This window comes from Schistocerca cancellata, chromosome 4 (genome assembly GCF_023864275.1).
Source record: "Schistocerca cancellata isolate TAMUIC-IGC-003103 chromosome 4, iqSchCanc2.1, whole genome shotgun sequence".
In the NCBI taxonomy this organism is placed as follows: domain Eukaryota; kingdom Metazoa; phylum Arthropoda; class Insecta; order Orthoptera; family Acrididae; genus Schistocerca; species Schistocerca cancellata.
In genome coordinates this window covers 130,778,620-130,805,902 of record NC_064629.1, presented here as the reverse complement: position 1 = coordinate 130,805,902, position 27,283 = coordinate 130,778,620, and positions in this window count along the sequence as shown.

The window sequence follows — 27,283 nt, the reverse complement described above, 5'->3', positions numbered from 1 at the left end:
GTAAGCGGATAAGTGGACGACGCGCACGTAACCCGTGCCGTAATACACTACTGGCCATTAAAATTGCTACACAACGAAGATGACGTGCTACAGACGCGAAATTTAACCGACGGGAAGAACATGCTGTGATATGCAAATGATTAGCTTTTCAGAGCATTCACACAAGGTTGGCGCCGATGGTGACACCTATAACGTGCTGACATGAAAAAAGTTTCCAACCGATTTCTCATACACAAACAGCAGTTAACCGGCGTTGCCTGGTGAAACGTTGTTGTGATGCCTCGTGTAAGGAGGAGAAATGCGTACCACCACGTTTCCGACTTTGATAAAGGTCGGATTGTAGCCTATCGCGATTGCGGTTTATCGTATCGCGACATTGCTGCTCGCGTTGGTAGAGATCCAATGACTGTTAGCAGAATATGGAATCGGTGGGTTCAGGAGGTTAATACGGAACGCTGTGCTGGATCTCAACGGCCTCGTATCACTAGCAGTCGAGATAACGGGCATCTTATCCGCATGGCTGTAACGGATCGTGCAGCCACGTCTCGATCCCTGAGTCAACAGAAGTTCGACGACGTTTGCAGCAGCATGAAGTATCAGCTCGGAGACCATGGCTGGGGTACCCTTGACGCTGCCTCACAGACAGGAGCGCCTGCGATGGTGTACTCAACGACGAACTTGGGTGCACGAATGGCAAAACGTCATTTTTTCGGATGAATCCAGGTTCTGTTTACAGCATCATGATGGTCGCATCCGTGTCTGGCGACATCGCGGTGAACGCACATTGGAAGCTTGTATTCGTCATCGCCATACTGGCTTATCACCCGGTGTGGTAGTATGGGGTGCCATTGGTTACACGTCTCGGTCACCTCTTGTTCGCATTGACGGGATCTCGAACAGTGAACGTTACACATTTCAGCAGGATAATGCACGACCGCATGTTGCAGGTCCTGTACGGGCCTTTCTGGATACAGAAAATGTTCGATTGTTGCCCTGGCCAGCACATTCTCCGGATCTCTCACCAACTGAAAACGTCTGGTCAATGGTGGCCGAGCATCTGGCTCGTCGCATTACTCCAGTCACTACTCTTAATGAACTGTGGTATCGTGTTGAAGCTGCATGGGCAGCTGTAACCGTACACGCCATCCAAGCTTTGTCTGATTCAATGCCCAGGTATATCAAGGCCGTTATTACGGCTAGAGATGGTTGTTCTGGGTACTGATTTCTCAGGATCTATTCACCCACATTGCGTGAAAATCTAATCACATGTCAGTTCTGGTATAATATATTTGTCCAATGAATACCTGTTTATCATCTGCATTTCTTCTTGGTGTAGCAATTTTAATGGTCAGTAGTGTAATAGGCGACGGACTGTCACCCCTGATACTATACGATGTGTTACACTGTTCCACCGTTGCGCGAGAACCGAGAAAGACGCATATATGTGCTGTAATGGCATTCGGATGAGGTGTCGATCTTCTCAGGCAGTGGTCTGGGTGGTGCGACGTGACCCATCTCGTCGTGTTCTACGGCCTTCAGTCAATCCTTCTGTTCATGCCCTTTGTACTGCTGAAACAGTTTGTCCCACAAGAGCAGCAATTTCCCGGATGGATGCATCACATTCTTTCTCTCATGCCAATAATGCGCCCTCTTTCGAACTAACTGATTTGACGGTACGGTTCGCGTGATGTCTGCGAGGCATCCTGCACGACTGCTCAATAGGCAATAATCCATTACCTCCAGTTTATAGCGACAACGAGAGTCGCGAGCACATTTTACCGGTAGGTGGTGTTGGGCCGCAACATCGATGTTGACCTTGAACCCGCTCGCCGACATGATTCAAATGCTATTTATTTCTGCAGAACATACTAAAGTAGATGTCCTGTGAATATGAACGTTTTATTTCTGGTCGTTCATGGTGTTCTGTTTTTTTTTGTTTTTACGTAAATGTATATTTTTCTGACTCTTACTGGAACGTGATCTCTCGCTCTCTTGTAACCTCCCTCGCCGGAATCTTAGTGTCTACACAAACCTGTGACAAATATTCTTTGAATAATCCCTGTCTCTTCCTTTAATGCAGTTTGCTAAGGGAGCCAGCTGACATACAGTATTCAAAACTTGGTCTGACGACTGTTCTGTACGCGACCTCCTACACAGTTTGCTAACTTACATGACGTCATGTTTACAAAAAATGTTCAAATGTGTGTGAAATGTTATGGGACTTAACTGCTAAGGTCATCAGTCCCTAAGCTTACACACTACATAACCTAAATTATCCTAAGGACAAACACACACACACACACACACACACACACACACACACACACACACACACACACACACACCCATGCCAGAGGGAGGACTCGAACCTCCGCCGGGACCAGCCGCACAGTCCGTGAATGCAGCGCCACAGACCGCTCGGCTAATCCCGTGCGGCTGACGTCCAGTTTACAAATGTGTCGTTAGCGAAGAGCCTCATAGGTCTACTACAGTTGTGAACCAAATCTCTTATAAATTGCTCAGAAAAATTCTTGTCCCATCTGTTCATATGCGAAACTGTGTGGGCTTAGACCGAACAAGGAATCCTAGAATAAGCTGTATAGACAGAATAAACTGGAAAAAATTGTTTTACTGTGAATTAAAAACGAAACAATAACTATGACAGATGCAGTCTGTTTGGAAGTGAACAGCCGGCCGTGGTGGCCAAGCGGTTAAAGGCGCTACAGTCTGGAACCGCGCGGCCGCTGCGGTCGCAGGTTCGAATCCTGCCTCGGGCATGGATGTGTGTGATGTCCTTAGGTTAGTTAGGTTTAAGTAGTTCTAAGTTCTAGGGGACTGATGACCTTAGAAGTTAAGTCCCATAGTGCTCAGAGCCATTTTTTTTTTGGAAGTGAACATCTTTGCATGCCCGTGAAATTAAAATCTGCCGCTGGGTAACAATGAATACCGTGTTACTCCACTTCGCACGTCGTTACATGCTAACAAGGGGCCGTACGAACTTCAAATGGCTCTAAGCACTATGGGACTTAACATCTGAGGTCATCAGTCCCCTACAATTAGACTCTACTTAAACCTAACTAACCTAAGGACATCACACACATCAATGCCCGAGGCAGGATTCGAACCTGCGAACGTAGCAGCAGCGCGATTCCGTACGAACTTCCTCTCACCGATTTGATACATACCGATGGGGCGTGCGGACCACGACTAGGACTTCAGCGTATGCAAAGAGGTAGACGCAATTCTCAAACGTTTTCGAGAAAATCGAATTTGAAAATTTTAGGCGTGCTTATATACTTTGTAGGACACTACTAATGTATGAGTCCGCAATCGAGTTAGTAAGCGCTTAGTTTCATAAACTAGGGATCTATGTGACGAATCTCACGTCCAGTAGTTTCTTTTGATTTCACGTAATTCTAACAACAGATTTATTATGGCTGTTCAAATTATTAGTATGTAATGACTCGTTTATTATTTTCATAATCTTTGTCGTTATCTGATTTCTGTTGGCTGAGTTCTAAATAAAGACCTCAGAAGAATCAAGCAACGGAAATAAGATTTATTGAACTATGAATCAGACAACTAGAAAGGACAGAACGAGGAATGAGGTGAACATAAAAGTAGCTGTTATTGAGGTTCCTGTTACCAGTGTCATAAAGAAACGCACGCTTCAGTGGTATGGGTACATAACGAGGATGAACAGCCGAAGACTTGCCAAAAGGTACACTCCTGGATATTGAAATAAGAACACCGTGAATTCATTGTCCCAGGAAGGGGAAACTTTATTGACACATTCCTGGGGTCAGATACATCACTTGATCACACTGACAGAACCACAGGCACATAGACACAGGCAACAGAGCATGCACAATGTCGGCACTAGTACAGTGTATATCCACCTTTCGCAGCAATGCACGCTTCTATTCTCCCATGGAGACGATCGTACAGATGCTGGATGTAGTCCTGTGGAACGGCTTGCCATGCCATTTCCACCTGGCGCCTCAGTTGGACCAGCGTTCGTGCTGGACGTGCAGACCGCGTGAGACGACGCTTCATCCAGTCCAAACATGCTCAATGGGGGACAGATCCGGAGATCTTGCTGGCCAGGGTAGTTGACTTACACCTTCTAGAGCACGTTGGGTGGCACGGGATACATGCGGACGTGCATTGTCCTGTTGGAACAGCAAGTTCCCTTGCCCGTCTAGGAAGGGTAGAACGATGGGTTCGATGACGGTTTGGATGTACCGTGCACTATTCAGTGTCCCCTCGACGATCACCAGTGGTGTACGGCCAGTGTAGGAGATCGCTCCGCACACCATGATGCCGGGTGTTGGCCCTGTGTGCCTCGGTCGTATGCAGTCCTGATTGTGGCGCTCACCTGCACGGCGCCAAACACGCATACGACCATCATTGGCACCAAGGCAGAAGCGACTCTCATCGCTGAAGACGACACGTCTCCATTCGTCCCTCCATTCACGCCTGTCGCGACACCACTGGAGGCGGGCTGCACGATGTTGGGGCGTGAGCGGAAGACGGCCTAACGGTGTGCGGGACCGTAGCCCAGCTTCATGGAGACGGTTGCGAATGGTCCTCGCCGATACCCCAGGAGCAACAGTGTCCCTAATTTGCTGGGAAGTGGCGGTGCGGTCCCCTACGGCACTGCGTAGGATCCTACGGTCTTGGCGTGCATCCGTGCGTCGCTGCGGTCCGGTCCCAGGTCGACGGGCACGTGCACCTTCCGCCGACCACTGGCGACAACATCGATGTACTGTGGAGACCTCACGCCCCACGTATTGAGCAATTCGGCGGTACGTCCACCCGGCCTCCCGCATGCCCACTATACGCCCTCGCTCAAAGTCCGTCAGCTGCACATACGGTTCACGTCCACGCTGTCGCGGCATGCTACCAGTGTTAAAGACTGCGATGGAGCTCCGTATGCCACGGCAAACTTGCTGACACTGACGGCGGCGGTGCACAAATGCTGCGCAGCTAGCGCCATTCGACGGCCAACACCGCGGTTCCTGGTGTGTCCGCTGTGCCGTGCGTGTGATCATTGCTTGTACAGCCCTCTCGCAGTGTCCGGAGCAAGTATGGTGGGTCTGACACACCGGTGTCAATGTGTTCTTTTTTCCATTTCCAGGAGTGTATTTCAACCTGAGTGTCGTAGGAAGAACACCACGGGGAAGACCAACAAGACGCTGGACAGAGGCTGTAAAATCAGATGTGGAGGAGGTAGGACACAAATGGGAAGCTGTCGTGGAACAAAAGATGTATGAAGACAGAAGGAGATGGGAGATGGCGAACGCCGGCCAGAGTGGCCGATCGGTCCTAGGCGCTACAGTCTGGAGCCGCGTGACCGCTACGGTTGCAGGTTCGAATCCTGCCTCGGGCATGGATGTGTGTGATGTCCTTAGGTTAGTTAGGTTTAAGTAGTTCTAAGTTCTAGGGGACTGATGACCTCAGATGTTAAGTCCCATAGTGCTCAGAGTCATTTGAACCAAGATGGCGAACGCTTGTACATCACACCCGGGAAACTAGAGATGGAAAACGATGATGATGAATCTTTGTCGTGAAGAAAAGGAGAAAAAATTGGTTAGGAGACTGGCTACAAAAACAGCATACACAAGAACTTTCAATGAATTTAATGTAACCATATATTTGTATTATTTTATCATATTTGTGAACAGTATAATGTACAGTTATAATGTACAGCCCCCCCCCCCCCCATGAACCATGGACCTTGGCGTTGGTGGGGAAGCTTGCGTGCCTCAGCGATACAGATGGCCGTACCGTAGGTGCAACCACAACGGAGGGGTATCTGTTGAGAGGCCAGACAAACATGTGGTTCCTGAAGAGGGGCAGCAGCCTTTTCAGTAGTTGCAGGGGCAACAGTATGGATCATTGACTGATATGGCTTTGTAACACTAACCAAAACAGCCTTGCTGTGCTGGTACTGCGAACGGCTGAAAGCAAGGGGAAACTACAGCCGTAATTTTTCCCGAGGGCATGCAGCTTCACTGTATGGTTAACTGATGGTGGCGTCCTCTTGGGTAAAATATTCCGGAGGTAAAATAGTCCCCCATTCGGATCTCCGCGCGGGGAGTACTCAAGAGGACGTCGTTATCAGGAGAAAGAAAACTGGCGTTCTACGGATCGGAGCGTGGAATGTCAGATCCCTTAATCGGGCAGATAGGTTAGAAAATTTAAAAAGGGAAATGGATACGTTGAAGTTAGATATAGTGGGAATTAGTGAAGTTCGGTGGCAGGAGGAACAAGACTTTTGGTCAGGTGAATACAGGGTTATCAATACAAAATCAAATAGGGTTAATGCAGGAGTAGGTTTAATAATGAATAAAAAGATAGGTGTGCGGGTAAGCTACTACAAACAGCATAGTGAACGCATTATTGTGGCTAAGATAGACACGAAGCCCATGCCTACTACAGTAGTACAAGTTTATATGCCAACTAGCTCTGCACAGGATGAAGAAATTGAGGAAATGTATTATGAGATAAAAGAAATTATTCAGGTAGTGAAGGGAGATGAAAATTTAATAGTCATGGGTGACTGGAATTCGAGAGTAGGAAAAGGGAGAGAAGGAAACATAGTAGGTGAATATGGATTGGGGTTAAGAAATGAAAGAGGAAGCCGCCTGGTAGAATTTTGCATAGAGCATAACTTAATCATAGCTAACACTTGGATAATATTATGGAAATGAAGAGGATGTAGATGAAGATGAAATGGGAGATACGATACTGCGTGATGAGTTTGACAGAGCTCTGAAAGACCTAAGTCGAAACAAGGCCCCGGGAGTAGACAACATTCCATTAGAATTACTGACGGCCTTGGGAGAGCCAGTCCTGACAAAACTCTACCATCTGGTGTGCAAGATGTATGAGACAGGCGAAATACCCTCAGACTTCAAGAAGAATATAATAATTCCAATCCCAAAGAAAGGAGGTGTTGACAGATGTGAAAATTACCGAACTATCAGTTTAATAAATCACAGCTGCAAAATACTAACGCCAATTATTTACAGACGAATTGAAACACTGGTAGAAGCCGACCTCGGGGAAGATCAGTTTGGATTCCGTAGAAATGTTGGAACACGTGAGGCAGTACTGACTTTACGACTTATCTTAGAAGAAAGATTAAGGAAAGGCAAACCTACGTTTCTAGCATTTGTAGACTTAGATAAAGCTTTTGACAATGTTGGCTGGAATACTCTCTTTCACATTCTAAAGGTGGCAGGGGTAAAATACAGGGAGCGAAAGGCTATTTACAATTTGTATAGAAACCAAGTGGCAGTTATAAGAGTCGAGGGGCATGAAAGGGAAGCAGTGGTTGGGAAGGGAGTGAGACAGGGTTGTAGCCTCTCCCCAATATTATTCAATTTGTATATTGAGTTGGCAGTAAAGGAAACAAAAGAAAAATTTGGTGTAGGTATTAAAACCCATGGAGAAGAAATAAAAACTTTGAGTTTGCCGATGACATTGTAATTCTGTCAGAGACAGCAAAGGATTTGGAACAGCAGTTGAACCGAATGGACAGTGTCTTGAAAGGAGGATATAAGATGAACATCAACAAAAGCAAAACGAGGATAATGGAATGTAGTCGAATTAAGTCGGGTGATGCTGAGGGAATTAGATTAGGAAATGAGACACTTAAAGTAGTAAAGGAATTTTGCTATTTGGGGAGCAAAATAACTGATGATGGTCGAAGTAGAGAGGATATAAAATGTAGACTGGCTATGGCAAGGAAAGCGTTTCTGAAGAAGAGAAATTTGTTAACATCGAGTATAGATTTAAGTGTCAGGAAGTCGTTTCTGAAAGTATTTGTATGGAGTGTAGCCATGTATGGAAGTGAAACATGGACGATAAATAGTTTGGACAAGAAGAGAATAGAAGCTTTCGAAATGTGGTGCTACAGAAGAATGCTGAAGATTAGATGGGTAGATCACATAACTAATGAGGAGGTACTGAATAGGATTGGGGAGAAGAGGAGTTTGTGGCACAACTTGACAAGAAGAAGGGACCGGCTGGTAGGACATGTTCTGAGGCATCAGGGAATCACAAATTTAGCATTGGAAGGCAGTGTGGAGGGTAAAAATCGTAGAGGGAGACCAAGAGATGAATACACTAAGCAGATTCAGAAGGATGTAGGTTGCAGTAAGTACTGGGAGATGAAGAAGCTTGCACAGGATAGAGTAGCATGGAGAGCTGCATCAAACCAGTCTCAGGACTGAAGAGCACAACAACAACAACAACAACAACAACAACAACAACAACATAATGTACAGCCTATGGAGCACTGCACGAATCAGGATGATACTAATCATAGAAACAAGGAAAACAGTAATTGTTGGGACAAACGACACATGTAATAAAAGTCGAATTTTTACATGTGCATGGTTTTTTCGATTTATCTATTGCAAAACGAACTTGATTTACAACATAAACGGGTTTTGGTCATCACGCGATTTCGTCGCGTACCTTATATATCTGATAGAATCAAGGGGAATTATAGAACACACCGAAAGCTAGATTCGATCCAGAGACCTCGCATTTACTAAACTAAGCGCTTGCTCGCCCGGCTGCGGAGGCCTTAAATAGCAGCGACCATACGCAGTATTCGGAACGGTTAAGAGTTGCGTTTCCCTGTTTATATATGTTTAAGTCCTAGTCGTAACGCGCACACCGTATGAATATGAATAAAATCGAAGAGGGGAAGTTCGTACGTTCCCTTATTACACTGAAGAGTGAAAGAAACTGATACACCTGCTTAATATCGTGTAGGGCCCACGCGAGCACGCAGAAGTGCTGGAGGGAAATGACATTTATGGGACACAATCAGGAGTTCAGATCACACACAGAATCCTGCGCCGGCAACAATTTCACAAATACGGAGGGCTATAGAGGCAGCACGGTTCAATACTTCTGCAGGGGACTTCCAGCACTTGAGTTCAAGCCAGGTGGAAATGCTGCACTACACCGGACTGAGGAAGACACGATACGATATTAGGAGGCATGCCATGACGTTTGTCAGCTCAGTTTACAATGTCCAATGGCATTACTGCGACCAACACTTACTTTTGACGTCGCTATAATATAGCTCAGGAACTATCAAATTTCAGGAGTGAGCGTAGTTGGTATCCTGGGAGCAACAGAGGCCACCGTTCCGTAAATCACCATTGATGTCACGCGTCATATAGGTTATGTATTATGGAGTTATTAATGGCTTATCATTTTAGTTCCCCCCAAAAAGTGCAGTTTAAAATGCCTCTGAGCACTATGGGACTTAACATCTGAGGTCATCAGTCCCCTAGAATATAGAACTACTTAAACCTAACTAACCTAATGACATCACACACATCCATGCCCGAGGCAGGATTCGAACCTGCGACCGTAGCGGTCGCTCGGTTCCAGACTGTAGCGCCTAGAACCGCTCGGCCACCCCGGCCGGCAGTGCAGTTTAAGAACTTATATACATATTTTTTTCCTTTTTTGGGAAGTATGACACTAGTAGCAACGCTGGTAACAAAATTAAACTGTCACGAGGAATATCAAGACAACTGCTAGAGTAAATAGTTACTCATAGAGTTTTGAAGCAGCTTTCATGACTGCCACGAAGTCGCCAGTCCGCCTACAACTATGTTGTCGAAATATTGCGGCACACGGATAAGGGAGCTACGACTAACATCCACTTAGTCTTTGTGTTCCAGACAGAATGGAAGAAAAAGTGTTGATGGACTTCGGGGAGCCAAGGCTGTCGTCACGATAACAGCTACTGAGCGAGGGCAGCTCTTTGCGGAGCGACCTTCTTTGTGAAGGAAGTAGATACACAGTCTTAGATGAAAAATTCATTGGAGAACAAAACTCCTTTCTGTCTGATTCTCACTACCAAGGTCTGATGAATTTATCTAGGCCACCTTATGTGTATGCTGTACCGGCTCAGTTGAAACTGAAGAAAATAGTAACAGGCGGCAGGTTCGTAATCCCACCGTGTTATGGTAAGCAACTAGCGCTTCTGGACATTTTATCCACCCAAAACTACCCATTATAGTCAATCAATAACTCTGCGGACCACTAACTACCGTTAGAGTGATGTCAGAGAGGATAGTTTCAGACCTTTTCCCGTTACAGTAACACTCGGAAGTGTATACTGAATTACATCTTTGTGAAAAAAAAGTCAGGAAAAGAAGATGAAGGTTTAACATCTTATCGACGACAAGGTTATTAGCGACCGAATACAAGACAGAATTGAGGAAGAATGGGCAAGGAAATCGACCGTGCCCTTTGAAAAGCCATTTCGGCATTTGCTTTAAGTGATTTAGGGAAATCACGGAAAACATAAATCTGGATGGCCGGATGGATATTTAAATTGATGTCCTCCAAAACATTAACGCTGTTTCTTAAAACTGAGTTACCTTCACGGTACGCGTAATATCTTGAAGTTTTATATTAAATATAGTTTTTGATGTAATCGCCTACTCCTTATTGTTGAAGAAGGACTTATTCTTTCCATCGCAATATTCTAAAACCGGATAGTTAACCGTACAGAGGGATTAAATGCAACTTTTACAAAGAAGAAGAAAACGTTATAGAAGAACAATGAACAAATCAGCATTACACATCAAAAGCTTTGGTAACTGGTTTTCCATAGCGTTACCATGATGAGGAAGGAGAGGGTAATGACTTTGGCGACGGAATGTCCTTGTAAAAGGTTAAAGCTGAATAACTCAGTTCTATGAAAACTATGCAAATAGCTACACGATCCCGAGGGAAATGAATTCGAATATCTGCCCCGTGGAAGTAGAAGCAATGCATATTACATATGTGGTAGAGGCGAGGCTATGAACAGTGTAAGAAGTAGCTCATGGAAATGAGGCCGAATAAAATCGTCAAAGATTGCTAATATTTCGAAAGATGATCTTCCCATCATTCTCAAGGCACGAAATGCAGCTCAATCTGCATTTTTTTGTTTTTTAAATTTATGTATGTAATTTACATTTCTACAGTAGGGAGCGAGCTAGCAGCAGTCATGTTGTCGCTCTTCAGTCTTTGAATAAAATCACTGAAATGCATAAAAAATACTTTGATAGGGATAGGAAACGATAATCTGAAGCTTTTTGAGACGACGTTTGATGTGTGTGTGGTTTTGAATACTGTGAGAATGAAGATGCTGTGGGCTCATGGTAACGTTTTAGATATGAGATTGGAGAAGAACCGGCATGAAAATTATGTGGGATGAGTATTAGGAAGGATCAAGGGACGGGATGTAGGTGATAGGAGGCGGGTGGGATTGCCGTTATACAGTGGAAGGATGAGTTGGAGCCTTAAATTGTAATGGATACGGTAGGTTAGGTTATAGTCGATGAGACGGGTAGATTTTAGGTCTGGGAGGGGAAGATGGTTGATATTATCCTGGGAAAGGATATGTAATGTGTAAAGATGTATGGAAGGTCGGTGGTGATAGAGGTGAGGCGATATCTATGGTTGGTACAGTGGGGTGTTTTTATGGTAGACGTACGTACTGTATGTGTTTCAGGAGGCACAGAAACTTTGTCAGCTGGTAAAGGGTACGAACGGGGGAGAGTAAGCGAATACGGAAAGTAGTAGTAGTAGTAGTAGAAGGGTTTTGGGGGCGTACGACAGCAAGGTCTTCAGCGCCCGTTCAGTATCATAGTGAGACGGGGGTCAAGAAAGAAACTCAGAACAGTAACATCAAACGGAACATAAAACACAGGGAACAATCATGGAAAAATATTTGCTCACCCACACCGAAGCGTGGGATGAAGCAGGGCGTCAGCAGTAAAACATGGACAACACAGGAAGAAAAAGGTAGAGGGAGCTAAAACAATGGAGCAGATGGAAGTGGCTGGCTGACCGCAAGGAAAAAAGGGAGGAGTCAGCCACTCTGCAATACACTTGGAAGTCTAATACCTGCAAAGATGAGGATGGGACGGATTTGAGTTTTGTGGGCACATAAAATGGTCGTGGGAGATGATATCTATGATCGGCCTGCTACTAGTTTAAGTTACTGAGGGATTTCTTTTGGATGGTTTGTAGGTGGAGTCTTTGTCTAAAGAATTGTAGTGGTAGCGTGGGCTGCTTAAACTCGTCGTGGGCTGTGCCACATACAGATTGAAAAGATTATTGACACTGTGAAAAACATCGCATGATTCTGGGTCACAAGAACGAAAATATTGCTTACCTACGATGCTTACAAGTGCGTACAGAGCGCCTATGTAAATTTTGTAATAAATCTTTAAATTACTTTTACTTTATCAATGTTTCAAAATAAACCTTCCCAAGTGCCTGCATAATGACACCAATATCGTTTATCAAAACAACACACTTCCGCACAAACTTCTGAAGATATTTTTGTGCATTTTTGTGGCCATCTCTTCAAATTTTTCGATGAGAGATTGTAGATATCTCTTACCGATGTTTTTTTTATTTAATTTCGTTTCAAATCAATTCAGCTTGATTTAAGTCACAGTGATAAGGAGGTAGAAGCAGAACAGAAAACTTTCTCTTTTAAAACATTAGCCACAGTGTATGCAACTTTAGATTTATTTGTCTTCACTGTTGATAGGCATTCCTATTGAGGTCTTTCTGTTTCTCATCTTTTCCAAACATGTCTGCTTTGATATCGAACCAGTTGTGGCGATTTATTTGGGAGCACCCCCCTTTCTACTTATTTAAGGAAAACGTGTAGATATTACACGGTCCAGCCACATTAATGTGATCTCCGCTTATGTTCGACGTCAACCTGGAATAACCATTCTCAGGCGGCAGGTGGCAGAACTAGCAGTAGAGGGTATATAAAGCCTGTCGGGGGGACGCGGAAAACAGTGCAATCGTTGTCCTCGTGCGGAAACGGAGCGGTTTATTTGACTTCCAAAAGGGAAAGGGCATGATCATTGCTTTTGGACCAAGGGTGGAAGCATTTCCGAAACGGCTATGTTTGTAAACTGTTCGCGTACCGCCGTGGCTAAAGTAGCCTATACCAGTATGGCCAAATGGCGCTATCCAAAACCAGCGCCGGGGCAACTGTAGTGCACTACGGGATGAACGACGACTGCGAAGATGTGTGCCGGCTAGTGGACGTGCGACTGTTGAGCAGTTGACCGCCCAAATAAACCGAGGGTCTACTGCAACTGTCTCCTCAACGAAGGTTCAGCGAATGTCGCTGCGTACGGGCCTCCGCAGCACCCACGCTGCCTGCTGTTCATTGGCGACGAAAGCTAGAATTTGCAAAATATCACAACTGGACGTCCGTTGGGTGGCGATATGTGGTCTTTCCAGATGAATCACGTTTTATGTTCCATCGGACAGATGGCCGCTGGCGCATACTGCCCTGCAACAGTCGTCTGAAAGCGGCAGGACGGAGGGCATTCCGTGGGTGATCTCGTCATTCTGGAAGCGCAACAGAGCAACACAAGTATGGATCTATCCTTGGGGACCACGTCCACTCCTACATCCAGTCTGCTTTTTCTCAATTCGATGGCATCTACCACCAGGACAATGCAACGTGTTACACAGCTTGCACGGTACATGCGTTGTTCGAAGAGCATCAGGATGAGTTCACCCACTCCCACTCCGCCTCCCCCTCAATCGATAATCTGTGGGGCCATCTGGCCACGGCACTGGAGTCGGTAAGGGTCCACATCCCTGACCATACTTTCCAGAACCTCACTGATATTCTTCCTGCATGTCTCGGAGCTGTCCGCGCTGCAAAATTTGGTTATGAATTTTTCTGACATTGTTGTTGTTGTGGTCTTCAGTCCAGAGACTGGTTTGATGCAGCTCTCCATGCTACTCTATCCTGTGCAAGCTTCTTCATCTCCCAGTACCTAGTGCAACCTACATCCTTCTGAATCTGTTTATTGTATTCATCTCTTGGTCTCCCTCTACGATTTTTGCCCTCCAGTACTAAATTGGTGATCCCTACCAACCGATCCCTTCTTTGAGTCAATTTATGCCACAAATTTCTCTTCTCCCAAATTCTATTCAATACCTACTCTTTAGTTGTGTGATCTACCCATCTAATCTTCAGCATTCGTCTGTAGCACCACATTTCGAAAGCTTCTATTCTCTTCTTGTTACTGACATATGGTGAAGTTAATGTGACTGGACAGTGTACGAAGTGTGTGCGCTATTCATTAGCAAAATACTAGCGTGTATCAATAGTTCCTTACAGACTCTAACCTTGGCTTGTGCGAGGGTACGTGGTTCCTGCATCACCTAACAGGTCATGCACTTAACTCCAGTATTCAGCATCCGTAAAAATATTTCAGACTGGTAGTTCGTAGGCAACATCGAGTTTAACGCGGAAATTGAACTTATCAGTCGATTTTGTTTTTATCGCATCATGGAAACGAACTGTTTCTCGAGATAAGTACATAAGTAAATCTGTAATTACAAATTCTCTCTAAAGCAGCTGGGGGGAAAAGGGGGTGGGTGGGTGGGTGGTAGGAAGATTGGGGGTTAACGCCAAGTAGTCGACGAGATTATTAGACACAGGTCCACGGTTTGCTAAAGGACGAGGAAAGAAATCAGCCGTGTTCTTTCATTTGCCGTAATCGATCTGGGGAAGCTATGGAAAACCAAAATCTGAAAGACCTGACGGAGAGTTAAACCGCCGTCCTGCCGAATACGAGTTCGGTGTTTTACCACTGTACCACCTCACTCGGGACAACCGCTAGAAGTTTGTAACAGAAATTGTCGAAAGGCATTTATTCGTGTCGCTACTGGGCATTTAATTCTGTTGGAATTATAGACTCGCAGCGCATGTTATCGCTCCCCTTGTAAGAATACTTTATGGCACGATATTGTTGGCCCCTGCACGATAAAAGAAGGGCTCGCTTTCCTCCAGAGCCAGCGCGAGTACACGGGCGAGAACAACAACTGCGGAATTGGCGCTGATTACATCCATGAGCAGGGCCCGACACGCGTGATGGCGTGTGTACTCCAACTCATTGACGCCGTCGCCACACTACTTAAGCGGCTGCTCCAATTAAATCCCTCAAGTGGCTGGAATGTAACAAGTCTGTAGTCGCCGCTGGCCCCTGTTCCCGCTCGGTGTGGGTTTACATTCTTACCACTCACGCAACACGCCTAACTTTCACTCGTCTAACACAGCCTTCTGCTGAGAGGGAATTGTTCTAATGCTGTAACTATCTCAGTCACCCTCATTGTATTACTACACGAAATCTTGCCAAACGAAGATGATGGTTAACAAGTAGATCCAGTTTTCCTAGACTTCTGAAACGCATACCACACAGTAAAACATTATCGTCTTCATACGGTCATACTTATTATTTTTTTCCGGTCCAGTACACAGTTTCACTCGTCGCCACCCTTGCCGCTTCATGTCCCACTACAGCTGACAGCAATGATCCCTTTCTGTTTACAGTAAAATATATATTTCCATCTTATTTTGGCCGGCCGCTGTGGCCGAGCGGTTCTAGGCGCTTCAGTCCGGAATAGCGCTGCTGCTACGGTCGCAGGCTCGAATCCTGCCTCGGGCATGGATGTGTGTGATGTCCTTAGGTTAGTTAGGTTTAAGTAGTTCTAAGTCTAGGGGACTGGTGACCTCAGATGTTAAGTCCCATAGTGCTTGCAGCCATTTGAAACATTTGAATTATTTTCGCAGATACGTGATTGGCTCGATGAATATTTGACTGATACAATCCAGTTCGTTATAATGAACGGCAAATCTACAGACACATAAGTAACATGGGATGTGTCAAGATAGGCGTAGTAGGACCTGAAACAGTTTTAATGTACGTAAACGGTTTATCAACCAAAATCAGCAGCACTTCGAGTGTGTTGGCTAAAGAAGCTGTTGGCTACAGCGGAGTATCGTCATCGGACGCTCCTAAGTAAATGCAGAAAACTTGGACAAAATTTCAACTTGGTGTAATGGATAAATGCAAGATGGTGTCTATAAAGAACAGGACCACCCCGATAGTGTCCGATTAAAAGCTTAATGGGAAATATCTGAAGCAGAAATGACAGGAACATGTAAAATCAGTATTTACGGAAGGTGAAGGTTCAAATGGCTCTGAGCAGTATGGGACTTAACTTCTGAGGTCATCAGTCCCCTACAACTTAGAACTACTTAAACCTAACTAACCTAAGGACATCACACACATCCATGCCCGAGGCAGGATTCGAACCTGCGGCCGTAGCGACGGAAGGTGAAGGGAAAACTTAAATTTAGTGGAAGAGTTCTCTGTACGTGCAACGCGTCTGTAATGGGAACCGTATACAAGCCACTCGTGCGACAAATTACACAGTACTGTTCAAGTGTTCCAGCCCTTTATCGAGATGGTATGAGGAGATACATCAAGCGAATTTAGAGACGCTGCGTTAGGATTGTAACAGGTAGGTATCGCTCATAAGGAAGTATGGCTGAAGGCGTTTAAATGGGAATCCTTCGAAGAAAGACAAAGTACTAGAGGATGCTGAAAAGCACTGCGCCGGCCGCGGTGGTCTAGCGGTTCTGGCGCTGCAGTCCAGAACCGCGGGACTGCTACGGTCGCAGGTTCGAATCCTGCCTCGGGCATGGGTGTGTGTGATGTCCTTAGGTTAGTTAGGTTTAAGTAGTTCTAAGTTCTAGTGGACTTATGACCTAAGATGTTCAGTCCCATAGTGCTCAGAGCCATTTGAACCATTTTTTTTGAAAAGCACTGCCTCCAAATTTTGTGTGTGAAAACTGCTAAAACGTTCTTTTGAAAAACGTTATAAACACTCTACATGATCTTTCTTCATGTCTGTGTATCTCAACCACCCTGGTGACGAACACATTTCTCCCAGTGAGAGACCTGTTTATTGTTGGGAATGTTGGACACACTTGATGGGGCCACAACCTGACCTCTGCTTGCACCGCTTCCTCACTGTCAAAGTGAAAACCTTGTAGGTATTGTTTAAGCTTTGAAAACATACGAAAATATGATGGGGCCGAGTCGGGACTGTATGGAGAATGATAGATGACAGTGAAGCCAAGGTGTCGGATTGTTGCAGCTATCTCGGCACTTCCGTGTGGTCCGGAGTTGTCATACAGAAGGAGAGGGTGCTCCTTGTGTGGACGAACTCTTTGGTCTCTAAACTCGTTTACAGCACGCTGTTTCTCACACACCGACACAGTTACATTACGCACCGCCATGTTACAAGCAACTATTCGGAGTTCTGTAACAGCTAAATGGTTCAAATGGCTCTGAGCACTATGGGACTTAACTTCTGAGGTCATCAGTCCCCTAGAACTTAGAACTACTTAAACCTAACTAACCTAAGGACATCACACACACCCATGCCCGAGGCAGGATTCGAACCTGCGAACGTAGTGGTCGAGCGGTTCCAGACTGTAGCGCCTAGAACCCCTCGGCCACTCCGGCCGGCTGTAACAGCTGAGAGCTGGAAACATGTAGACATGAAGATTAAAGATGTAGGGTGTTAACAATGCATGTAATGCTTTATTTAAAAAGCTCTAAGAGTTTTCAAAAAATAATTTGGAGGTATCGCTTTCATTACGCCCACGTAGTTCTCGCGAAGCCCCGTTGGATAAATTTAGAGAATCTACATTCCAAGAAGACTGTGCGACCACAATGTTTTCACTGTCGTATATCTCGCTTAGGGATAGTGAGAACAAGATAACAGAGATAAGGGCGCGTGCAGAGGAGTATACTCTATCATTTTACTCCTGGCTCAATACGCGAATGGAACACGACAGCCGCGCGGGATTAGCCGAGCGGTCTGGGGCGCTGTAGTCATGAACTGTGTAAGTAGGCTGTTTATGTTTTCTTATTGGCAACGTTACGTAGCGCTCTGTATGAAAATCACTGGCTGTGCTGTGTGCAGTCTGTGGCCAGTTTGCATTGTTGTCTGCCATTGTAGTGTTGGGCTGTTGGATGTTAACAGCGCGTAGCGTTGTGCAGTTGTAGGTGAGCCGCCAGCAGTGGTGGATGTGGGGAGAGAAATGGCGGAGTTTTGAAATTTGTAAGACTGGATGTCATGAACTGCTGTGTATATTATGATTTTTCAACACTATTAAGGTAAATACATTGTTTGTTCTCTATCAAAAAATGGTTCAAATGGCTCTGAGCACTATGGGACTTAACATCTGAGGTCATCAGTCCCCTAGAACTTAGAACTACTTAAACCTAACTAACCTAAGGACATCACACACATCCATGCCCGAGGCAGGATTCGAACCTGCGACCGTAGCAGTCGCGCGGTTCCTGACTGAGCGCCTAGAACCGCTAGACCACCGCGGCCGGCTGTTCTCTATCAAAATCTTTCATTTGCTAACTATGCCTATTAGTAGTTAGTGCCTTCAGTAGTTTGAATCTTTTATTTAGCTGGCAGTAGTGGCGCTCGCTGTATTGCAGTAGTTCGAGTAACGAAGATTTTTGGTGAGGTAAGTGATTTGTGAAAGGTATAGGTTAATGTTAGTCAGGGCCATTCTTTTCTAGGTATTTTTGAAAGTCAGATGGCGTTGCGCTAAAAATATTGTGTGTCAGTTTAAGCACAGTTTTGTATAATTTTTCTAAGGGGACGTTTCATATGTCGACCCTTAGCCGAGGATACCTCACTGGAATCTACTGATTTTTTCTTGTAGTTTGTGTAATTAGTGTAGCTTTTGTTTATTGCTAGCGCGTAATTATAGAGAGAATTTCCTTTGTAGTTGTAGTTTTTCATTGTTGTACAGTAAAACAGTTGTGGCATGCATGTAGATTTGCAGCAAGTATTTCGCAGCTGCGCTTGCAATTAACTAGATATTATTTTCAGTGCTATGTTAATGTGTTCCCTTATTTTTGCTCTTCAAATTGTTTTTTTCTGTGTTGTCGTGTGAAATATTGTGACAATAATGGCGTGTGAAAAACGTAATACTAGGCTCCAAAGTAAACTGAGAAATGACAGTGAAGACGAAAGCAGTGTGTTAGCGCCACCGTGTGATGAATTAACTAATGTTCAACATAGTAATTTGGTAATTGTGCATAGCAAAATGGAGCGGGCGGCAAACAATGGCGTAGGCAGTGAAACAGTTAGTGAACAGGGAAGCATTATCGATCGATCGCTCGGCAACAGCTCGCCTCAGGAATCCGAAATGACAGGACACAATTTTGCAAATACTGTAGATTCAGGTTTTGCGTCCTCACCGTTTTCTCAAATAAGTCAAGACACATTTTCTGCTTGTCAAAATGTGAATGTTGCCGGTGCAAATGCACTGCCGAAAAGCGTAGAGGAACAGATTCCAGACACTAATGCATTGTTATTACAGCTAATGCAACAAATGGAACAAAATCAGAGACAAACACAGCAAAAGCTTCAAAAGTTAGACACAATGGAACAAAATCTTCAAAAGTTAGACACCACACTTGAACAAACACGTGAAGATTTAACTACTGAGTTACATAAAATCGAATCGAAATGTCAAAAAGTCTGTAATGACGTAAAAACACAAATTTGTGAGCATTTCCAACCTATTTTTTCGCGTCATGAAAATGCATTACAGAATCACGAAGCAGCCATAAAAGAACTGCAAACTATTGTTCATGAAAATCACGGCACCTTGCAAGCTAAAATTGACTCAGTTGCATCTACCGATTCGGTTATGCAACTTGTAAAGACTCAGGAAAACTTAAAGGACACAGTAGATTCGATTTCAACACAAATGGACACTCTGAAACTTGGTTCAGAAAAACACACAGAGGAAATAATTTCACTAACGGATAAAGTAGCTGAACTTTCAGATCAGTTCACTAACTTATCTACAAAGGTAGATGATGATCTGAATGACACAAGACCTGTAGCCTTCACGGACACTGAAGAGTATGAACAAATTAGAAAATTCAAACAAAATCAAAATCAAATCAATACACAGTACAAAAGAGAAATCCGGGAAGTACAAGATCAGTTGGCACAAGTAATACAAGAATTACATATTTCAGAGGACACTCGCGCTCTAGTACGGGAAGAGGGACATAGAAATACGGAACAACCACAAAATAATAACACAGGACACTTCGGAAATTATGAAAGAAATTGGCAAGGCGCATTGGATTTTGAGATGGAACCGCCGAAACGAAGTAACAATGAGCGATGTGCGACTCCCCGACACGATAATTTTGACTATAAGCTGTTCATTACTACACGTAAATTCAAAACTCCGCCATTTCTCTCCCAACATCCACCACTGCTGGCGGCTCACCTCCAACTGCGCAACGCTACGCGCTGATAACAGCCAACAGCCCAACACTACAATGGCAGACAACAATGCAAACTAGCCACAGACTGCACACAGCACAGCCAGTGATTTTCATACAGAGCGCTACGTAACGTTGCCAATAAGAAAACATAAACAGCCTACTTACAACTGTGCGGCTGGTCCCGGCGGAGGTTCGAGTCCTCCCTCGGGCATGGGTGTGTGTGTTTCTCCTTAGGATAATTTAGGTTAAGTAGTGTGTAAGCTTAGGGACTGATGACCTTAGCAGTTCAGTCCCATAAGATTTCACACACATTTGAACTTTTTTTGAACAGGACAAAAAACATCACGTAGGCTGCCCTCTGTACAATGTCTTGCCGAGTATAGATGCACATGTATATACATAAATTTCTGTTCCATTCTTCATAGATTACACGAAGAGACTTTCTTCCGTTTAGACAGCAGTTCACTGTACATTGCCGAAGCAATGAAGCGTTCCAAGCCCTTGCAAAAATCTGCCTGTGGATCCCGTTGTTAAGCAGAGTCATTGCGCAGATACGCATGACTACAATCCTATATCCCTGATGCCAAAATTCGGCAGGAGTGGGTTTCAAATCACTATTCCGTGAGTCCAATTTAGCTTTTTCATTGTTTCCCTAAACTGATTGAGGAGAACGCTGGAATGATTCCTTTGAAAAGGAGACGGCTGGTTGAACTCCGCATCCTTGTCCCATCCGAGCTCGTGCTTTTCCTTAATGATCTATTCGTCGACGAGAAGTTAAACCCAAAGACTCCCTTCTTTCTGAGGGCTGTCTGTTGTACAGTTAAGGAACCTAGTTTCATACTTCCAGGTTATCACCTTTTTTGGAGACCGAAAATATCTCTGGAGCTACCAAAACAGATTACATAAGCAGTTGTAGTCTGAGGCAACTTTCGTCTCCGAGACCCAAAAAATAGTGAATGTTGCCGTACAGACTGTTTCCGACTTCCTTGGCTTCGCCGGCCGCTGTGGCCAAGCGATTCTAGGCGCTTCAGTCTGGAACCGCGCGAACTCTATGGTCGCAGGTTCGAATCCCGCTTCGGGCATGGATGTGTGTGCTGTCCTTAGGTTAGTTAGGTTTAAGTAGTTATAGGGGACTGATGACTTCAGATGTTAAGTCCCGTAGTGCCTTTCTGTCAGATGGATCTCACCATAGTACTAAGTACGCCGGCCGCGGTGGTCTAGCGGTTCTGGCGCTGCAGTCCGCAACCGCGGGACTGCTACGGTCGCAGGTTCGAATCCTGCCTCGGGCATGGGTGTGTGTGATGTCCTTAGGTTAGTTAGGTTTAAGTAGTTCTAAGTTCTAGGGGACTTATGCCCTAAGATGTTGAGTTCCATAGTGCTCAGAGCCATTTGAACCATTTTTTGAACTAAGTACGGTATGCGCCAGTTGTGAACTATGTGGTATACATTCTAAGAAAGACACACCACGAAGAAATCATCCAAGCGGAACGGAAATCGGTAGATGTGATGAACAGACAAACAAATGATTATAATTTCAGAAAATTGGATTATTCATTCAAGAGAAAGAACTTCACTAACTGAACAAGTCCATAACACGTTGGTCCACCTCTGGCCTTTATGCAATCAGTCATTCGGCTTGGCATTGATTGATACGGTTGTTGGATGTCCTTCTGAGAGATATCGTGACAGATTCTGTCCAGACGGCGCGTTAGATCGTCAAATTCTCGAGTTGGTGGGAGGGCCCTGCCCATAAAGCTCCACACGCCCTCAACTGGGGAGAGATCTGGCGACCTTGCTGGCCGAGGTAGGTTTTGGCAAGCACAGAGACAAGCAGTAGAAACTCTCACTGTGTGAGAGCGGATATAACCTTCCTACAGTGTTAGCCCAGGATGGCCTGCCATGAAGGGCAATATTTTCGGCGTACTGCTGTGTTGTAAGGGTGCCACGTCATCTTTATAAACTCTCCTGTAAGAACAATTCTTTAAAGATTTTTAGATACACCTACTACTATTCTTTATCTGCAACAACTGTCGGAAACCATTCCAAGTTCTCTGTGGCCTAAGTTTCCCTTAAGGTTCTATCCACAGCGATAACCTTCTGCGATACATCAGTGCAGCGCCTGTATTTGGCAGTGTATGTTAAGTTGGATGCACTGTTCCTTTGGACATGCATGCATGTCCAGAGGAAGAGACACTGATGATGATTTTATAGGCGTATTAAATTACAAAATGTATTCGTAACTTGCGAACATGTTATCACCAGCCGGCCGGTGTGGCCGTGCGGTTCTAGGCGCTTCAGTTTGGAACCGCGTGACCGCTACGGTCGCAGGTTCGATCCTGCCTCGGGCATGGATGTGTGTGATGTCCTTAGGTTAGTTATGTGTAAGTATTTCTAAGTTCTAGGGGACTGATGACCACAGATGTTAAGTCCCATAGTGCTCAGAGCCATCTGAACCATTTGTTATCAACATAGCTATGCAATTTACTAGTAGCAAATGAAAATTTATGCCGGACGGTAACTCGAGGCCGGATTTCCTGTTTTACGACTATCGGAGCAAGCTTCACGGACAGATCCAGACTTCCGTATGTCCCAGTGTCTACATCCCACAGTGCTTGTGCAGTGATGTGATTCCCGCGGAGAGAGACAGTGTTTTAGTTTTCTCGTCAGGTTTCTTTGGCTTTTCGCATGAAGCACGTAATACATATATATACATATACATATACATATACATATACATATACATATACATATACATATGTATATGGTCATATTGCTGGCATACCTATGTGCTGTTTGATTTTCTACGAGAATATTTACGCATCTTATACGCCAACCTACTAAAAAATCCTAAGACTTGCCCCATCCCCGACGATCCACATGCATGCATTTTGGATAGGACGATCATGAAAAATATAATAACAGTCGCTTCGTACCTATATGAAACTGAAGATTCGATTTATGACCAAGATCTAACAGAGAGATAGATTACTTCGTATACATCTTCGTTCGTTTAGAGGAGGATGTTTAAACAGGTTTCCCATCCATGAACATGATACATCACACATGCATCGGAAGCCCTCTGTTGACAGTACTATAGAGACGTTTGCTGTTCACGATTGCAGGTAGATAGCGCTCTAAATCACAAACTGAACACGCAATTGTATACAAGTCAATCACAAGTTAAACGACACAATACACGCACCCTGAGAAATGAACGGAAAAAAATGGTTAAATGTGAGATAAATGACATGCAGCAACATTTCCCACTCTGTTGAATGTATCATCAGTCTGCCATTAAATCATACCTTGGTACAACACCTCCTATCACTCCATCTACTGTGCATCATCCTTTAACGCAAATCCATAACAATTAGAGGCAAATGGTTCTCTTTTCCAGGAAAGCGTCAAAGACAGCAGTAACTTGCATGTATCACTATTACCTCAATAGATGTGCAGTAAAATGTTGTTAAAAACCATGCAGTGACTGTTCTGTAAGTTATTTGTTAGCTGATACCGCACTGTTGTGATAGGTGGAGAATACATCAGTATTTTCTCGGAATTGCCAGAGTGGCGCATCTTACTACTTGCACATTATGTTGTTTTAATGGCCTACAAAAGGTGTACAAAGTTCGAAGTAAATCTGTGATCCCAACGTCGTGGCCTCCCCTTGTGAGGGTCACAAAAGGGCTGCTCTGTCCTTAAACGCACATTATTGGAGCAATAATTAAACACATCAGACTAAAATACTGTTATTTCAGTACAATCTGACTTGCTTATTGCTTGCCCTGTTAAGAGTAATATCGATTATCTATGTAGAGTCTGTTGAAAGGAGCTAATTATGAGGGGGAATGCAATTTCTTCCGCTCTGCTTATGATGGCACAGAAATTACAGGTGGAAATCAATCTTAACCTACTATTAATCACAGCAGGCGGATATCTCGGTCAAAGTGGAGGTGATGACACACATGGCAGCATTTTCCGTGTTCCTTTCATTAACCCATCTATTGGTCGTACGTTGTCGGATTGGATTTTCGTATTAGCTGGACTAGGAAAGGGGTCACTGTGTTTCAGGAGGAACAGAATATTTTAGGAGGTGGTAGTAAAGGCTAATTGGAATAAAACATTCTATGTAACATGTATCCATTTTAACTGGTTACAGAGGTACGGGTGCTAGAAAGTAACCAAATCAAATAATCACAGAATGGGTTAAGCAAAGGCAAATGATTAAGCTCAAAGGTGATTTTTATGAAGTCCGTCTCCGACTTCCATGCACTTTCGAATTCTCTTGACAACACCACGTGAACTTTTTTTGAGGTCGTATTTCATGAGGGCAACACTATTCGTAACCCAAACGATCACTTCATCTCTCGTGTTTACTTTGTATCTGTAGACTCGGTCTTTTAACTATGCACTCAGAAAAATCTAAATGGATTACTTGAAGCGACCTTGGTAGCCAACGAATGTGCCCATTTCTGCCGATCCATTTTTCGGGGAATGTTGGGTTTAGTGATGCGTCACACAACGACTAGAATCTGAAGGGGTTCCCTCGTGGTGGAAGAACATACCCATCCTTGTACCCAAAGCAACACTTTCCAATAACGCTAGGGGCTCACTTTCAAGAAATTTGAGATAACAGTGCCCTGTGAGATCGTGCAGTAACACAACAGACCCAATCAATAGATTGTCTGCCAAACCACACGAGAAGCGTTCTTGAAAATAAGTCTCCACAAAGGCAGATGGGTTTTCGTCGGACCAACAATGTGAGTTTCGAGCGTTATTGACACCATCACGATTGAATGTGGCTTCATAAGTAAACAGTATTAACTGGATTACTTGACGATTCGCGACTAGCCAACGACATAATTCTAATCGTCTACCTTCGTCTCCTTTTCGAAGTTTCTATCTCTGCATACAGGGTGGTCAGAAACAATCAGAAAATCTTATAAGGGTGTTGCAGAGTAGGTTGTACTGATATCTTTGACTATCTTTGAACTACCGGTCTAAACTTCGTACTAGTTACTACCCACCTTCCACACGGAGCAATTCCGTATCTCACCACTGACTTCTAGTATCAGCCGCAGGCAGTTGACGTCAACAAGTGTTGGGCCTGAAGATGACGTTGTTACAACGTTGAAACTAGTTGCCAAAATAAAATCGACACCTTAAATACAGCTGCAGGAATTTCTTCATTTCTAATATAAGTCCTATAAAATGTTCGTCGGCAGCCGAAAATGCATACGCAGAAACAGTGGCATCTTACGAGGAAATAAACACCACAATCAGTGGTCAGAGGAGATATAACCGTCTTATTGCAGTTTACTACCGCCCTTGGTAAATTACCTCTTGCATACAGAAGTCATGGTCCGATGTTAGGTCGTATTGCTCATGTGCAAGATAATATTGCCATTTCGCCTTGACGCCACATCTCTAGAATGTCTCCTACTTCTAATATTAAGGTGTGTTTGTGTAGCATCAGTCTACTCTCCTCCTCCAGAACACGCAGTTTTGTTGATCTCGCTCAGTACTCATATCATGGTATTTTTCTCTAATTTTATGTATTCCCAGTCAATTTCTGTAATTTTACAAGGTTAAGGGATTTTACATATTTGATCGTATTTCCCTCAATTTTTGCGTGTTTCACATCAATTTTTCGTGATTGTACCAGGTTTTCCTCGATTTTACCGACTTTATGTCTTTGTCATCTTTCTCCATGGTTTACCATATGTATATGGTCATATTGCTGGCATACCTATGTGCTGTTTGATTTTCTACGAGAATATTTACGCATCTTATACGCCAACCTACTAAAAAATCCTAAGACTTGCCCCATCTCCGACGATCCACATGCATGCATTTTGGATAGGACGATCATGAAAAATATAATAACAGTCGCTTCGTACCTATATGAAACTGAAGATTCGATTTATGACCAAGATCTAACAGAGAGATAGATTACTTCGTATACATCTTCGTTCGTTTAGAGGAGGATGTTTAAATAGGTTTCCCATCCATGAACATGATACATCACACATGCATCGGAAGCCCTCTGTTGATAGTACTATAGAGACGTTTGCTGTTCACGATTGCAGGTAGATAGCGCTCTAAATCACAAACTGAACACGCAATTGTATACAAGTCAATCACAAGTTAAACGACACAATACACGCACCCTGAGAAATGAACGGAAAAAAATGGTTAAATGTGAGATAAATGACATGCAGCAACATTTCCCACTCTGTTGAATGTATCATCAGTCTGCCATTAAATCATACCTTGGTACAACACCTCCTATCACTCCATCTACTGTGCATCATCCTTTAATGCAAATCCATAACAATTTAGAGGCAAATAGTTCTCTTTTCCAGGAAAGCGTCAAAGACAGCAGTAACTTGCATGTATCACTATTACCTCAATAGATGTGCAGTAAAATGTTGTTAAAAACCATGCAGTGACTGTTCTGTAAGTTATTTGTTAGCTGATACCGCACTGTTGTGATAGGTGGAGAATACATCAGTATTTTCTCGGAATTGCCAGAGTGGCGCATCTTACTACTTGCACATTATGTTGTTTTAATGGCCTACAAAAGGTGTACAAAGTTCGAAGTAAATCTGTGATCCCAACGTCGTGGCCTCCCCTTGTGAGGGTCACAAAAGGGCTGCTCTGTCCTTAAACGCACATTATTGGAGCAATAATTAAACACATCAGACTAAAATACTGTTATTTCAGTACAATCTGACTTGCTTATTGCTTGCCCTGTTAAGAGTAGTATCGATTATCTATGTAGAGTCTGTTGAAAGGAGCTAATTATGAGGGGGAATGCAATTTCTTCCGCTCTGCTTATGATGGCACAGAAATTACAGGTGGAAACCAATCTTAACCTACTATTAATCACAGCAGGCGGATATCTCGGTCAAAGTGGAAGTGATGACACACATGGCAGCATTTTCTGTGTTCCTTTCATTAACCCATCTATTGGTCGTACGTTGTCGGATTGGATTTTCGTATTAGCTGGACTAGGAAAGGGGTCAGGAGTACAGACGCGTATTGTCATTTATCAAACGTGCAAA